Source organism: Gavialis gangeticus, unplaced genomic scaffold, assembly GCF_001723915.1.
Source record: "Gavialis gangeticus isolate Ggan-Ray unplaced genomic scaffold, GavGan_comp1, whole genome shotgun sequence".
NCBI classification, from domain to species: Eukaryota; Metazoa; Chordata; order Crocodylia; family Gavialidae; genus Gavialis; species Gavialis gangeticus.
The window spans coordinates 85,132,261-85,147,776 of record NW_017729031.1 but is presented as its reverse complement, the minus strand read 5'-3'; positions in this window follow the sequence as shown (position 1 = coordinate 85,147,776).

The following is a 15,516-nucleotide window of genomic DNA, read 5'->3' as shown; positions in this document are numbered from 1 at the left end:
GTGTGCTTTTGGTTTTATCATAGAACAACTGGAACTCCTCCTGACCCCTTCACTTAGTAGGATGTGGGGACAGCTATCCCTGAAGCCACAGCTCCTGCCAGCAGGTCTTATCTTGTCTGGCAGCTGGGCACAATGTGTGGGTGGCTGTGGAGGGATGCAGGGGGTATGGGGTATGTGGGTAGATATGGGGGATTGTGGAGGGATGTGGGAGGCATGGGGTGTGTGGGTGGATTGTGGGGGGGCTGCTCAGGCGGGGTGGGTTCCCTGCACCCCCACAGGGCACAGGTGCCCCACTCAGCATATGGACTTCCACCACCCGCAGGGCCACAGACCGCCCCCCCCCCAGCATGGTCCCAGCACCACCGCACAGCCCACGTGCATCCCTGCCCCCGCACAGCCCACAGCTCACCCACAGCAGCAGTGGCTATCAGGGTGCTTGGGCCCTCCTGGCACAGCCATTCCACATGGCGCAGGGCAGCATGGCTTGGCCCTGGCTGCCTGACACCCAGGGCTGCCTGTGCCACATTGCACAGGCCTGGCTTTGGGCAGCTCTGGGCCACTTGGGCTGTCACCCAGGGCCCCATGCCACTCGTGGGGACCACCTGTCACACAGGGCCAGGTCCTGTGCAAGTTCCTTGGTAAGTGAGTTACTTTTATTTCCTCTCCAGTCAGGGTAAGGTTTCTCCTGGTCAGGGGAGCAGACAGTACCACAGGAATCATTTCAACTCTCATTCCCACCATTCTTGGGAAAATCAATATGCAGTACATTATTCTGGGAAAAACAAAGTCTTCTAGTATTCCTGCTCACATACTTAAAAGCAGGAAAGTCCAAAGAGCAATCCTGGCATACTTGCAAGTCTTGGAATTTCTGAAGCAATCATCTTCGTTATGCAGTCTGTATTCTGTGTCTCCTTGGCAGACATCATGGAAAGGCAATATTTCTGTAGTGGATGAAAACAAGCATTTGGGGAATTTACTCTGAAATCCTAAACTACAAATCAAGAAAAAAAGTGTGTCCTTTCTTACTTATTTACAATGTGCTAATGGCTTCAAATGTTGTTGCCACTTCTCCCCAGCAAATAAATGCAAACTGATCTTTTTCATATTAAAATATCAGGGCCTAATTTCCTTCTTCATGCTGAAGGTTACTATGGTAGGAAATTGCATTTTTTAAAGCTGAAATTGAGATGTAGTTTTCCTGGTCATATTAATTCTTTCACAATTTAGAGATCCATCTACATCAAATAAGTAACACTAAGCAACACACTATTTTCAGGGACCACACTGTATCAGGACTGTCCCTTTATCTGATTACAACACAGATACTGTTTCAGTGTGTGCTGTACACAGAGTATTGACCACATTCTCAAACGGTGCTGAAGCCAGGATACAGTTGCAATATTATCTACAGTACTACCTTAACCCAGTGTATAAGTGACAAGCAGGTTGGTAGAAGATTCCTATGTTTTAGTATCTTTTCCTTTGTTTTCAGGTTAGGAAAGCTGCAAAGCATTGTCAGCTCAGTGTGATGTCTCTCCCATCTCATGCCATTCAAGCAATGATCCAGCAAAAGGAAGATGAATGTAGGAATTAATGTGAAAAATAAACAGTTGTTACCCACCTCAGATACACTTTAGGTATGCATGCTTTATTGTAGGCCTTTTCTTACCGTTGTACTGTTTTAGGAAAATTTGTCCCTTAATATGCCTAAAAAGCATAAGTGACCGGTTGCATATTGGTGCAGTATAGATTAAGAATGTGTATTGGCTGTATGGAGATCTGAACCCTGCTACTGCCTTGAGACAGCTCACTTGTCTTTATATCATTATGTACAAGAGCTTTTTGCCCCTGTAACCAGAGCAATGTAATGTGGGTCTAAAAGACTGGCCTCTGTCTTGATGTCCTTTGAGTGCATGTATGATAGCATACATGAATAAACTAACTAAGTAGCAGCAAACAAAAATAAAACTGCTGAACCACTTGCGAAGTTATTGTTACAAAGTAATCCTGGCATGCTTGCAGCAGACCCAAAGTACCAAGATTTTGATTTAGTTTTAAGTTGCTAAGAGTTAAGCTAGATTGGGGTGAGCAAATATTTGGGTCCGTGGGGTGCATAGGGAGTTTTGGTGAGCTATCATGGGCTGGGTCAGTGCTGCCCCCATCCTGAGCAACAGCTTACCAAAACTCCCCAAGTGGCTCTGCCCTGCGCTCAGCTGGGCAGCTGGGATTGTGGGGCAGGGAGCAGGATGAGGGGGCAGGGCTCAGATCACAAGGAGCGATGCTGAGATGGTGACAGCACAGGGCCAGGGCCAAGCCATGATCCACTGCCCTCACACCCCTGTGATGGGCAAGGGTTCTGTAGGCAGGGGCATGCAGAGAGCAGATCCCAGTTTTGCCCTGGGCCCCAGCACTCCTGGGATCTCCACGGAGACTGGCCAGGACCCACATAAGCATGGCGTGCAGCCAGGTGGACAGGATAGGGCTGTGGGCAGGCAGGGAGCTGCGTCCAAGGCTGGGTCTTAGATCTTGGAGGCAGTGACAGCATGGGCCTGGGGCAGAGCTACAATCTGCTCCTCACATGCCCCTGCTCATGGAACCATGCTCACTGCAGGGGTGTGTGAGCAGTGGATTGCAGCTCTCTCCTGGCCCCCCCACTGTCATCACCCCAAGATCCTGCCCTGTGATTCCAGCCTCACCTGCTCATCCTATTTCCTAACACCACTCCCTGCCTGCCCTTGGCCCCATCCCATCTGCCTGGCCATGTGTTTGCATGGGTCGTGCCCCTGGTGGTGGGTGTGGGGTGGATGGACCGTGGTACGTGGGCAGTAGGGCTGAATCCAGTGGTGGCACCAGTGGCAGCCAGAAGGAGCCACGATTGCTGGCATGCCAAAATGTGAATCTGCTTGCTGCACCATCCCAGCCCCACTGCATGCTTGGGGACAGCAGGACCAGCCATACACACCATGGCCTGGACATCTCCCCTGTGCCTGGGCTGTGTGGGATCGAGGGACTTGTCATAGGCCAGAAAAAATACCTTGGCAGGATGAATCTGGCCTGCAGGCCATATTTTGCCCACCCCTAAGTTAGATGATTAGTCAAACCATGGGATAAGACCTTGCATGACTAAAGATAGCTTAGAGCAGAGACCAAACATATGCACCATGGGGCTACTGGTGGTCCAGGGAATTTGGGGGTCATTAGCAGGGGCATTTGGGCCATTAGCAGGGGGCAGGGCCTGCTGCAGAATCTGAAGGCCTGGGGCTTGGCCCTCAGCCACTTGCTTTACTACTTCCACTGACACTGGCTTCACCACTGGTCCCTCCTCTGCCCCCACAGCTACTTGCTCTGTAGATCCAGCCTGTGACGGGCCCCATGGTCCAAATCCAGCCCTTGGCATGGGGTGAGTTTGACACCACTGGGGCAGAATTAGGGAAAGGATTGTAAGACTGCCTATTTTAACTAAGCAATGGTTTGATAGAAAATCTAGACTGTGTACTTAGTTGAAAGCAACTATCAAAACCCATCATTCCTAGGAAAAGTGTTAAAGAATGTGGCAACAGACTCCAGTGCCCAACATGCAAGAATGTAACCATTTCCTCCCCTACAACTGTGCCCCATATATAGGCTTATAAAGGACTGTAGTGATCCCTAACATTTTTCACAGAATATTCCTTGCCAGGTTCAGTTTAATGCAGCAAACGTACCCCAGAGTTATTTCACAGCTTCCGCTACAACGCTGGCGTCAGCTTCTGAATCGGAGGATCTATAAAAGTTGTCCAGTATATTTTGCAGAAGCAGATAAATGCATCATAACTTTTACATTGGTCTAGGAAATATAATCCTTTCCTAGAGAACTGTTTCTTTAAAAAAAGTTTACTTTGTACAACTCTTGTTTTATATCCACTGTACTATTGCTCTTCATAGCTTCTTGGAGTAAAATATAATGATGCCAGTGAAAAGGGTGTCTAGGGTCTTGGTAATGGATTCCTGTGTGATGCTGGGAAAGTCACTTAAACCACACTCTTCACAGCCTATCCCTAATTGTGTGTTCCTCATTGTCTGGGTGCTACTTTGCAGAAGTGCTGAGCACTCGCATCAGGAACAGAAGTCAGTCAGAACTGTGCTTTGAACATGTCAAGTGCTACTCAATATTATGAAAATAATGTTTCATAGTTCATGGTGTCTCAAACTGGACAGACAAAATTAGTAGAAACTTTGTCTTTGGTCTCTCTATCTTGGCTTCCAATCTGTAAAATAGGAATAACATGATTTCCTCACTTCAAAGAAGTTTTCTGAAGATAAATTTGTGTTTCTGAAGTACTTTATAATATCAAAGAGAAGTATCATGGAAAAGCCGCAAGAAAAGTAAGACTTCTGTCTGTGGAGCAGGATTTGAATGGCATGCAGAACACAGGATACGGGCTACATGTTGAAGGTTGCAAATAAAACAAAACTATTGAATAGCTGCTCATTAAATGAGCATTGTCCGTCTTGTGCACTGAATGAGCCTGGACGGGGGTGGGGGGGCATTTGTTACCCATGACAGAAGGCTGTATCATTATGCACACACACACCCCTCCCCGAGAAGCTTAAACAGGAATTTTGCCACCCCTATGCAGAGATACTGGAGAGCTGGGGAAGAGATAGATGGGTGGGGTGCCCAGCACCAGAGAGTCTTACCTGACCCCAGAGACCCAAAAGACCCATGCTGCTGCTATGGCACAGGTTCCCCACACACCACCTGCTGCTGCCTCCACCATCCAGATTCCACCATTCTGATGTTCCTTCTAAATTGCCACTTGGGGCTGGTGTCCCACTCACCCACCCCTAGATACGCTACTATGCTCAAAGTTGTGCAAGTGCCCTAATTCCAGCCTCTCAACTTTGGAAGTTCAGCAATGTTCTTTTACCCCAGGTTATTTTATATCTAGTTTCTCATGGATTAAACAAGAAAGAGAAATACACATGTTATTACATGCAACTATGGTAGTCTCTCACATTACCCAATTGCAGGGTTTGAAACCACCACCTTCAGCAAAGCTGTAGAGCACTTGTGCTAAAGGTGTAACAATACTGGCTAACAGTAGGGCTGCTTGTCCAGCAAGGAAGGGGGAGGAGGGGAGGTAGGGCAGGGGGAAGCTAGACAGACCCTGCTGTGTCTGCAGTCTCTGCTGGAACTCCAACCAGGGAGCAGAGGGGAGAGGCCAGCTCTGCTGTGAAGCAGAGGGCCTCACCCAGCCCAGAGAGCATGCCAGGATGCTGGGGGAGTCTGGTTTAACTTAAATCAGCAAGGGGTCTTGGACAGACATTGCATAAACTGGTTTGACCCAAATCAGTTAAGTCTGATACTACGTTCAACCAGGTTTGTCTCAAACCAGTTTCAGCTACTTTCAAACCAGTTTATGTGCACTGAACATCTGTTATGTTACAGGTTTAAACCAGTTTCTGATCACTTAAGGGATACCCTCTCCCTCCCATCTCCCACAGCACAGACCCCAGGCATGTGGTATGCTAACTAATGCCAAGAGATGTCTGTGTCTCCAATTTCACTGGGACAGGTAGACAGAACAGCGACCACTTAGGGCTTTTGGAGTTAAGCAGTAGGTCAGCTGGTAAACTGTTTAAGAAGAGTTTCAACTAATGGAGAGAGGATATTGTTTTGCTGATGAGGTGATAAACACTGTTATCAGCTCCATGCTGACTTGCTCGCCTGTCAGTTTGCTTCAGACAGTATAAAGAAGCAGGGACAGGGAGATTGAAGAGCTCCGTATCATCAACAGGTGCATGCACTGTGCCCCCCCTCCTGCCCCTTCCCCCTTGCTGCAAAGTGCTAGCAGGAGCAGGGGTCTGCCAACATTCTGGCCCCTTGAGCAGTGAGTGAGGCAAAGCCTGGGATGGTGCAGGCGGACCTCCCTAATCAGAGGTCCTGCCAGAGCCTGGCCACACCCACCCCTCAGCTCAGTACTGTTCAAGGGAAGGGAGGGCTTTTCTAGCACCCCCCAACTTCTGTCCTGAACCACTGCAGTCATGTGCCTGAATTTTCTCAGTCCACAGAGAAAATGTCTGTCCAGTTACAAACCTGTTCAGCCTAGCCAGGTTAGACTAACCTGCAAAGATTGAATCAATTCAGGCTCAGGCTTTTTGAATGTCTGCCCCTACCCTTAGAATCTATAACTTCATGATTAACACATTGGCCTAGTGTGTGGGGAACAGCTTCAACTCTCCTGTTCAGAATTAGGCACAGCTGTAATACCCCCTCTTTCCTCCCTCCCACACTACTTTACAAAAGGTCTTTGATATCTGGCAATGCAGAGTCCTGCCATCTGGGAAATGCCTCTCTCAGCCTTCTGAAAATCTATTTAGATTTGGCCAAGATATGAGCTGTTGCAACTACTGTTTCCTTTCTGTGGTTTGCTTAGTACAGCTTGTTTCTGGTGGCTTGCCAAACACCCACAACATTTGGTAGCACTGTGCATGCAGCACCCTAGCACATACCTGCAGCTCATACTATGGATAGAACACTTAAAAAAAAAAAAAAAAGATCCTGATACTTCTCATCTTCCCATGAGGCTCAGAGGCCTAAAGGAATGTGTACTGCAAATGGGAACTAAGAACACCACATCCTAGAAAACCACCTTTAAACTGCATGGTGTTCATACATCTGTTTCCTTCAGAACCCTTATTCTTTAGCAAGGCCTGTATGAGACTAGAAGCAGGCTCGAATACTTAACAGCTGGATCCCATCCTCTTGGCCAAATTGCTAATCAAGTCATAAAAACATTGGGTTGAAAAGGACTTCAAGGATCATCTAGTCCAACTCCTCTGTGCAGATGCAGAATGTGTTGTTCCTAACCATCCCACAGACAGATGCTTACCCAGCCTCTTCTTGAACACCTCCACTGAAGGAGATTTCTTCACTTCTGTAGGCAGCTCATTCCATTGTCCTACTATTCTTGGATGTTTTCCCTGAGATTCAATCTAAATCTGCCTCACTGTTGCTTATAACCATTGCTTGTTGGAGTCCAGGCTCTATGGTAAGGAAGAAACATTTTTCTCCCTCATCTTTATGGCAGCCTTTCAAATATTTGAAAATTGCTGTCATGCCCCCTTTTAATCTCCTGTCCTCCAAATTAAGCATACCTCATTCTCTCAACCTTTCCTCATATCGTTTGTATTTCAACCCTCTTATCACCTTCACAGCTTGCTTCTGGATCCTCTCCAGTTTCTCTACATCCTTCTTTAAATGTGGTGCCCAGAAGAGGACATGGCACAGAAGGAGAGTAGGCAGCCTTAAGAAAAGATGGCACCCTGTTTTCTCTTGGCTATGTGGTCAATAAAAAGGAGGTCTTCCTGTCCATGCAACTATATCAGTATCCTTCCCTGAGGACACTCCAAACTTGTTAGCACTCTCATCCTGTCACTCATGACTAGAGCTGGTCCTGGGGCTTGTAAGGATGCACAAGTGGGGGAGGTACAACAGCAGCACATACTGATATTTGTTATTGCATTTTTAAAAACAATTTATACAATGACATAAAAACTATATGGAAAGAATCATAAGTCTTTCAGTCAAGCACTCAACAGTTAGGAAATGCTGGACTTATGGCTACCTGTGCAAAAGGAAGATAAAGAAGTGGTTAGTACTGCTTCAGGGAAAGATGGCAGAAAGTGATGGAGAGGCCTTGGGAAAGGATAATCAGTGTGCAGAGGCATAGGGGGAATAAAACTGAACTGACAGTTGAATTGGATGGGCTTATATTGTGTCCAGATGGTTCATTGTACACTTGTGAAGGAGCTACAGTGGTGCTTAGCAGGGTTTCAAAATGAGGGGTGCTCAACCCCCAGCACCATGGCATTGGGTCTGAGAGGCTCCCCATGGGTCCAAAAATTTGGTGGCAAGGGAGTGATGGCAGCTAACTCACTCCATTGCTGCCAAATTTTCAACCACACGGGAAGCCTTGTGGGCCAGATAGCCTGACCTGTGCACTGGGTCAGGCATGCAGGGAGGTGTGGGGCCCATCTCAGCACACAGGACTGGGTGGGAGCAGCACAGGGCTCCAAGGCCTGACCCCAGCATGCAGTGTTGATGCAGATCAACAGAAAAAAAATTCCTTTGCAACTCCTACAGGTGACAGAAGTCTGGAAGCACAAGATTGATTATGTTAATTGTCTTAATGCAAAACAATAAGAAATATAAAGACATTGAAGAAGTTGCAAACAATTCCATTCTCCCCAGCAACCACAATGAAAGGAGATAAAGAAAGCAGCCACTATGAAATCTGACTACAGAACACAACGCTATTGGATGTCAGTGAAGCCAAGGAGGTACTATGACTAAAAAAAAAAGAGAGAGAGAGAGAGAGAGAGAGACACGAGACATTTATATAGATGATTAATAGTAAATCCTCAGCATTATTCACATTTCCCTTTGGTCATTTAGAAGGAAAAAAAGCAACTATGATATCCCATGATGTCAGGGTGAAGCGACTGCAGAGTAGTACATGTATGATATGACTATGTTACACTAGATCTGACATTTGCCAGTCATTCATAAATGGACATACGGATAGTAAAAGAATGCATGTTAGAATATGCTAGCTTGAATAGTAATGTGTTCTGTGACTTGTTATATTTCTTAGTCTGCCACACACATTGTGCTTCAGGTTATGAATCTGCTTCATTCTTTTTGGCCAAACTGCCTTATGCAAGTACCTCTAGTATTTATCATAAGATGATAAAATGTCGTGAGATTTTTAAATTTTTGATATGATTGTTCTAGAGTTCGGTGTCACATTTTCTTGATGATTTTTCTATGAGTACATGGTTCTCTTTGAGGCCTCACTTTTCATCCAGCAATAGCATATAGTCATGAACCAGCTGGTCCAAAAGCCACTGCTTTTACCACTGTAATTCTGATTGGGTTTCCAGCCAATATTTAAGCTATTTTTCCATCATTTGGGGCTGAGGATAGTTTAATTGTGGGATTTTTTTTATTTCTTCCACTGTTTCCAGGTATTCTATTGGCTATATCTCCTAGTTCTCAATAGCCAGCTTCCTATTCTTTTTAAAGCAAACATCAGTAAGTTTCTGAAAAGGCAGACAAGGATAGAGAATATTGATTGCTGAACTGTGCTTTCAGTCATTTCCATCATATAGAAATGAATTTCCCAATCCCAGGTGAAATATTAGAATTCTTGACCTTGACCACATTATGTTAGCTCTTCTTTCTCCATCTCCAATAATTTGTCTTCATTTTTAAAGTGCTTTATGACCTGTTCCCACCTCCCGTCTTTTATAAAACCAGGTGACCACCTCTTTCAATGATGTTTCAAAACTGAACAAAGGCCTGATTTGACAAGTGGGCTGACTCATTCTTAAGTCTAGACATGTATTGTAGTGCCTTGCTGAATCAGAGATGTAAATTCCAATACACAATAATATAACATTATTCATTTTGTTTTCTTTTAACAAAGCACTATCAGCAGGATTGGACCCGACTCATTCTCTTCTTGTGATTTCCCATTCTGCCCATTATCCCAGATGAGGTTTCGCTTCAGCAGAAAAAATCATCTCAAAATGCTGCATCTTAACCACTACTTGTTTTGGTGTTTGAGATATACGTATAGCTATAGATAACCAAAATTGCAGCTTTTCAGTAAGATGTCTTCTGCTACACTACACCCAGGTCATACCTATATCAGGCATGCTTTACCACTATAGAAACACTATACTATGTTACCAAAACACTCCTCATAGGCAACTGGTAAGGAGGGCATGGGCAGGGCGCTATGTGCCTCCTCTGACAGGGCTGTTCCCGCCGCCACTAGCAGAGTCTGTGGATACTCAACATGCTGCCCCTGACAGGGCTGTCCCTGTCCCTGACAGTGATGGCAACATCTGCAAGAGCTTGCCAGCTCTGCCCCCACTGCCACTGGCAACTTCTGCAGGTGCTCCACCAGACTCAGGAGGCACCAGTCACCCATAGCACTCCTGGTGCAGATTGAGCTATACCAGCAAAGATGCAGGGTAGCAGTGGTATAACTGAGGGGGAAGAAACTGGCAGCAACTTTTTGGTGGGGGTTGGAGGGGGAAGGAAGTAGCTGCTGCCACAGCAGTGACTTGATTACACCACTGCAGCAGTGGCTGACCATGCTACCACAAATCAGCACAGTTGCCCTGGGCATGGAGCTACCCAGCTATGCCTCTGCAGGAAAGCAATGACACTTATCACACTTGCAGAAAAAAAGCTATGCTAGTAAAAATGCAGTTTTCCCAGTATACCTATATCAACGTGAGGGGCTTCTGCTGGTACAGCTATACAGCCAGATTCAGACCTGAGTCCGACCTGCTACAATACAAACTCCAGGACAAGGACAACAGAATCCCTCAGTTTGAACACCTAAAACACCATTAATGACTTCCAGCTCCTCCTGGAAAAAGGATGAGCATCTCAAGATAACCCTTGGGGACAGACTTGTCTTGGCTTACTGACAGCTCCCCAACCTCAAACGGCATCTCTTGAACAATAGATTAATCAACTCCTAGGCATACTGAGGCACCAAGCCTTGCAATGGACCAAAATGTCTGTTGTGTCCCCACATCAATGCAGACCATATATTCAATGGATCCAATAACAAGGAGTATAACATCCAAGGTTCATTCACCTGCAGCTCTACCAACATCATATATGCCATCACCTGCTTACAATGACACTGCAGTCTACATTAGCCAGACGGGAGATCTCTGTGTTTAAGAATGAATAACACTGATCTGACAACAGCTGCAGAAAGACAAAAAAGCCTGTGGCAGAACGCTTCCACCTCCCTGGACACACCACCACTGACCTTCGGATTGCTATTAAAAAACAGTTTGAATGGAAAATTGCGGAAGAAGAAATCACCCACATACTGCACTGTGTTAAGTAAGGTTAAATAGGAACTATGGATCCTTATCACATTACCTTGATTATCTTGTGTGACCCTTTTGTTCATATGGGTTTACTGCTTGTTTGCTTTTCTCTCCTAGCCCTGCTTCTTGCTCTCTCCACTATTTCTCTTTCTTTCCACCTCTCTTGTCTTTTGTATTCCAATTTCTCTCTCATACTCAGCTTTCTGCATGTCCTTTCACAGCATCTGGTGAAGTGAACTAGAACACAAGCTTTCATGAACTCAATTTATCTTATTTAGTTAGTCTACGAAAGGTGCATATCTACCCTGCATTACAACTATATTGGTCAGAGATCTTGCCTCATCAGACCCCTGACCTGCACAGCTAGGCTAGCAGAAATCTGTAGTGGGTAGATAACCTTAGAAAGGCTGTATATTATAAAAAATCTTTAAGTTGTGTCTGTTTCTTTGGTGCTTCTAATTCTTCTTTCAGGTTCATGTGTCCAGAGTCTGGAACAGACGCCCCACAGAAGTGGTACAGTCACCTTCTCTGAAGATCTTCAAAAGACAACTAGACGCACACCTCACTGGGGTCAGCTGACCTCAGCAGTCTTTCCTGCCTTAGATTAGAGCAGGGGGCTGGACCTGATGATTTCTCCCAGCCCCTAACTTCTATGAATTGTAGGCATTCACATTCTAGGAGGTTGAATATAGCTGTTGCAGTTTTCTTTGCTATTAAGGCACCCTAAGCCTTTCTGGATTGCCTTTCAGAATATAAATCTAAATAATTATAATAGTCAAGACCAACAAATTCCACACTGGGGAACTAAGGCCAGGTTCTAAAGACACCTCTAGAAGAAGAGATCCATCTTGCAAAGCACTGAAGAGGGAGTTGTTAATTAAAAACAACAAAGATAAAAAAGGAGGGGATGTTTAGATTAAAAAAAAAAAAAGAGTATAACTTTACTGGACTATGCTCAATTCTGAGCTTAAAAGGATGCCTAATGTGGACTTTTTACACCCTGCAGTTAACTAATCCTGGTCTTTAACCATAGTTCTTACATTGCCTAAATGCCTCTCACATCTCATTATACATGATGGTTGTGTTTTCCACAAACTAGAAATGATAAAATAGCTTTTATTTAATTATCATTGTTCCAAAAACAATTCATCACTGGTCTCTTGTATTCCAGGAGCTCATTCAGCTTCAACAGTATCCAGCATCCATAAGTTACCTCTGCCTAAAAGCATGTTCAATAATGCAGAAGCTACAATCTGGCACTCAAAGGCAAAGCACTCATAACTGCGCTTCTCAACCTTCCACACACCATTGGCACAAGGAAGAAAAGGAGATGGAAGAGCAAATTATCCAAGAACACTCTTCAGAGTAAAACTTAGCATAACTTTCTGGATCTTCTGTCCCGTAAGTAAGGTGTTCAGCCTTTCACCAGTAATAATAAGTATATTGATATATAGATGGGGTCTGAATTTACAAAGGAGAAATATATTTAAAATTTATCTTCCATTACTCCCAGTTCAGAAAGACAATCTATTGACTTGACGGAATCTATTGATTTTGACCCCAGGATGCTGAAATATTTTAAAGATCTTAAACTCTTAAAGAGCCACCCGTATGATCAGGGACTTGCAAGGCAAGCTATACAAGGAAAGGCTAAGGGACCGCAGCCTCTTTAGCCTAAAGAAGAGAAGGTTGAGAGGGGACTTGATAGCAGCTTACCGCTATATCAGAGGACTGCATCAGGAGCTTGGTTAACAACTGTTCACTAGGGCACCCCCAGGGAAGACCAGGACCAATGGTTACAAACTCCTGGAAGGCCGCTTCAGGCTTAATACCAGGAAAAACTCCTTCACAGTCAGGGTGCCCAGACTGTGGAATAAACTCCCTCCAGAGGTGGTGCAGTCACATTATGCTAGAGGTTTTCAAGAGGAGACTAGACAGTCACCTCACTGGGGTCACCTAACCCCAGTTGTCTTCCTGCCTAAAGCAGGGGGGCTGGACCTGATGATCTGCCAGGTCCCTTCCAGCCCCTCACAATCTAGGAATCTATGAAACTCAGAGGGCTGGAGTTTCCGCTGTTTTTGAAGTCAAGAACAAGCCGCACCACCTGCCTACAGCAAAATGGCTTCCTACTCCTCATTACCACGAGTTCTCAGAATGGCTTTACTTTGGGGTCAACTACTCCACTGTATCAATTACAGCTTCAGAGGAAACAGTGGAATTATCTCCTCTGAGAAAAGAACACAACCGCAACTGATTCTAATGCGGGAGGTGGGAGAGAAGGACATTCATGTATGTAAGAGCAGCATGTAGCGTTAGAAACTTTCTATCAAAAGCCCATCACTGAAACATCCACAAGGAACAGCAACCTCCATTGGCTCTTAGAGCAGGACTCCTGCCCATTATCTGTCCTATTTAGGCAAGATGATGATTAAACAAATCCAGCTCAGTTCCTGGCCCTCAACACTATTCTTTAAGCTATTCTATTGTTACTACCCCTGCTTACATTGATGCATTTGCTTGCTTCTCATTTTAGACCTGGTGAAGAATGTCTCACATTCAAAAGCTTGTCTTACTTTTATTGGTTGGTCCAATAAAAGAAAATCACCCCCAATACCCTTGCCTCTCACATAATACCTGGACCATCATGGCTACAACAGCACCCTAACTCTGCCAAGACTGGTATTTGCAGGAAGAGGTCATTCTGGCACCTACCTGCATCCAGTTACCAGAATTACTGAAGGTCCTAACACCTTTGCAAGCTCTCTCTCTCTCCCCCACATGACATCATTGCCTTCTAGATGACCTTGTAATTACAGGAATCTTGGACAGTCATGATTTAAAGGGTCCAAACTTCTACAACTGCCCTTTTTGTTTGCTCCTTTAGAAGGTATACTGCTAAGCACGTTCCACAGTCATAATATAGTACCACTCACTATACAGTAAATCACCATTTCTCATCTGTCCTGTAAGCTACTTCTCTAAGAACTGATAGGTCCTACCCTTGCAGTCTGATCCACACAAACTTACTCTGCATCTTCATGGAGTTTCATGTACTTCAATCCAGATGTATACGAGGGGCTGCTTGTGTTTAATAGGTAGCAGAATTAGCCGGGACCTTAGTTTTCACATGTCTGCTGGGACAACAAACAAACTTGACAGACTCATGGACTCAGGATAGTTAGAGAAACTAATTATGACAACAAATAACATTCTTCAAAAAAAAATCTTTATAATTCAACTCAAGGTTGACAAAACATGATTTAAAAAAATGTACTAAAATGTAAAATTAATAATAAACTGAAAACATTAAGCCATATATTACTTCAATAGTTACATATATTGGTTATTGTGTATTCTCTTGTGTACCAAAAGATGTACTACATATCAAAATGATGTACCTGATCTTGTGCAAGCTGTAAGTCTATATATTTTGATGCTTATATCAGCCAGTGTTAATGCACATTTCTTTAGAGAAATAAATGAAGCTAGGAAGCTGAATAAAATTGATTATTTAACTTAAGGCTTTCTACTTGGCAATTTAAAAAATAAGATACAAATGTCTTTGATTTAAATCAAATAACCCTGGGCCAATTATCTTTTTGATTAAAAAGTAGTATAAGCAACTCCTATGAGCACATGAGCAATAATATCCTGGAAATGGGCCAGATCCAGGTAAGTAGGGGAGGGATGCAGGTAGGGTGTTTACACTAAGATGTAGCCTACAGTGGCTGCAGCTTAGTGTAACATGAACTGGGTAACACAGACCATCGATTATCCTGCCCTGGAGTGACATAACTTTGAGCTGCCTAAAGAGTGCTTAAAACAAATTTCAGGTGTTAATATGTGGAAATCCAGATGTTGAGAGCTCCTGGAGCTGTCCAAAATTACTGTGTAACAAGGACCTTTTACTCAGCAGATCTAGGCACCATAAGAATTGTGTGACTGATGGTCCTATAGCTTTATATCTGGTATGATATCATAATACCCCACAGAAGAATTTGCCCTGTAATAACTCTATTGAAACCATAATCTATAGTTTAGCTCAACTGGCTGTTCCATTGCTCACAATATTTTATACACAAGTTCTTGTTGCTGCACAGTAATATGAAATTCTGTGCCAGAAATTAAAGGTAAATGCCTGGGGACCCCCACACCTGTCTTGCAGGTGCCCGCCTTAGGGCCCTGGAGGCGCAGGTGAGGGAGCTCCAGGAGGAGGTTAGTAGGCTGAAGGGAATCCGAGAGGCAGAGGAAGAAATTGACAGATATTTTCTTTCCCTACAGGGTTGTACGACCGAGGAGGATGCACCTCGGGATGAGCCCTCCACTGCTAAGTGGCAGACGGTCACCTCCCGTGCCAGGGCTGCTCGTAACACGGCAGCACCAGTTCCTCCAGTCCAGCTGGAGAGCAGGTACGAGGCCCTGGCAGCCCTGAAGGAGGAGGAGGAAGGAGAGGACGAAGCCGGGGAGGAGGCAACTCCACACTCACCACGTCCCGTGCAGGCTGAAGGAGACAAGCAGGCCAGGAGGAGGAAGCGTCGCGTGATCGTCATTGGCGACTCCATCCTGAGAGGTATGGAGGGCCCCATCTGTCACCAGGCCCCGTCGGCA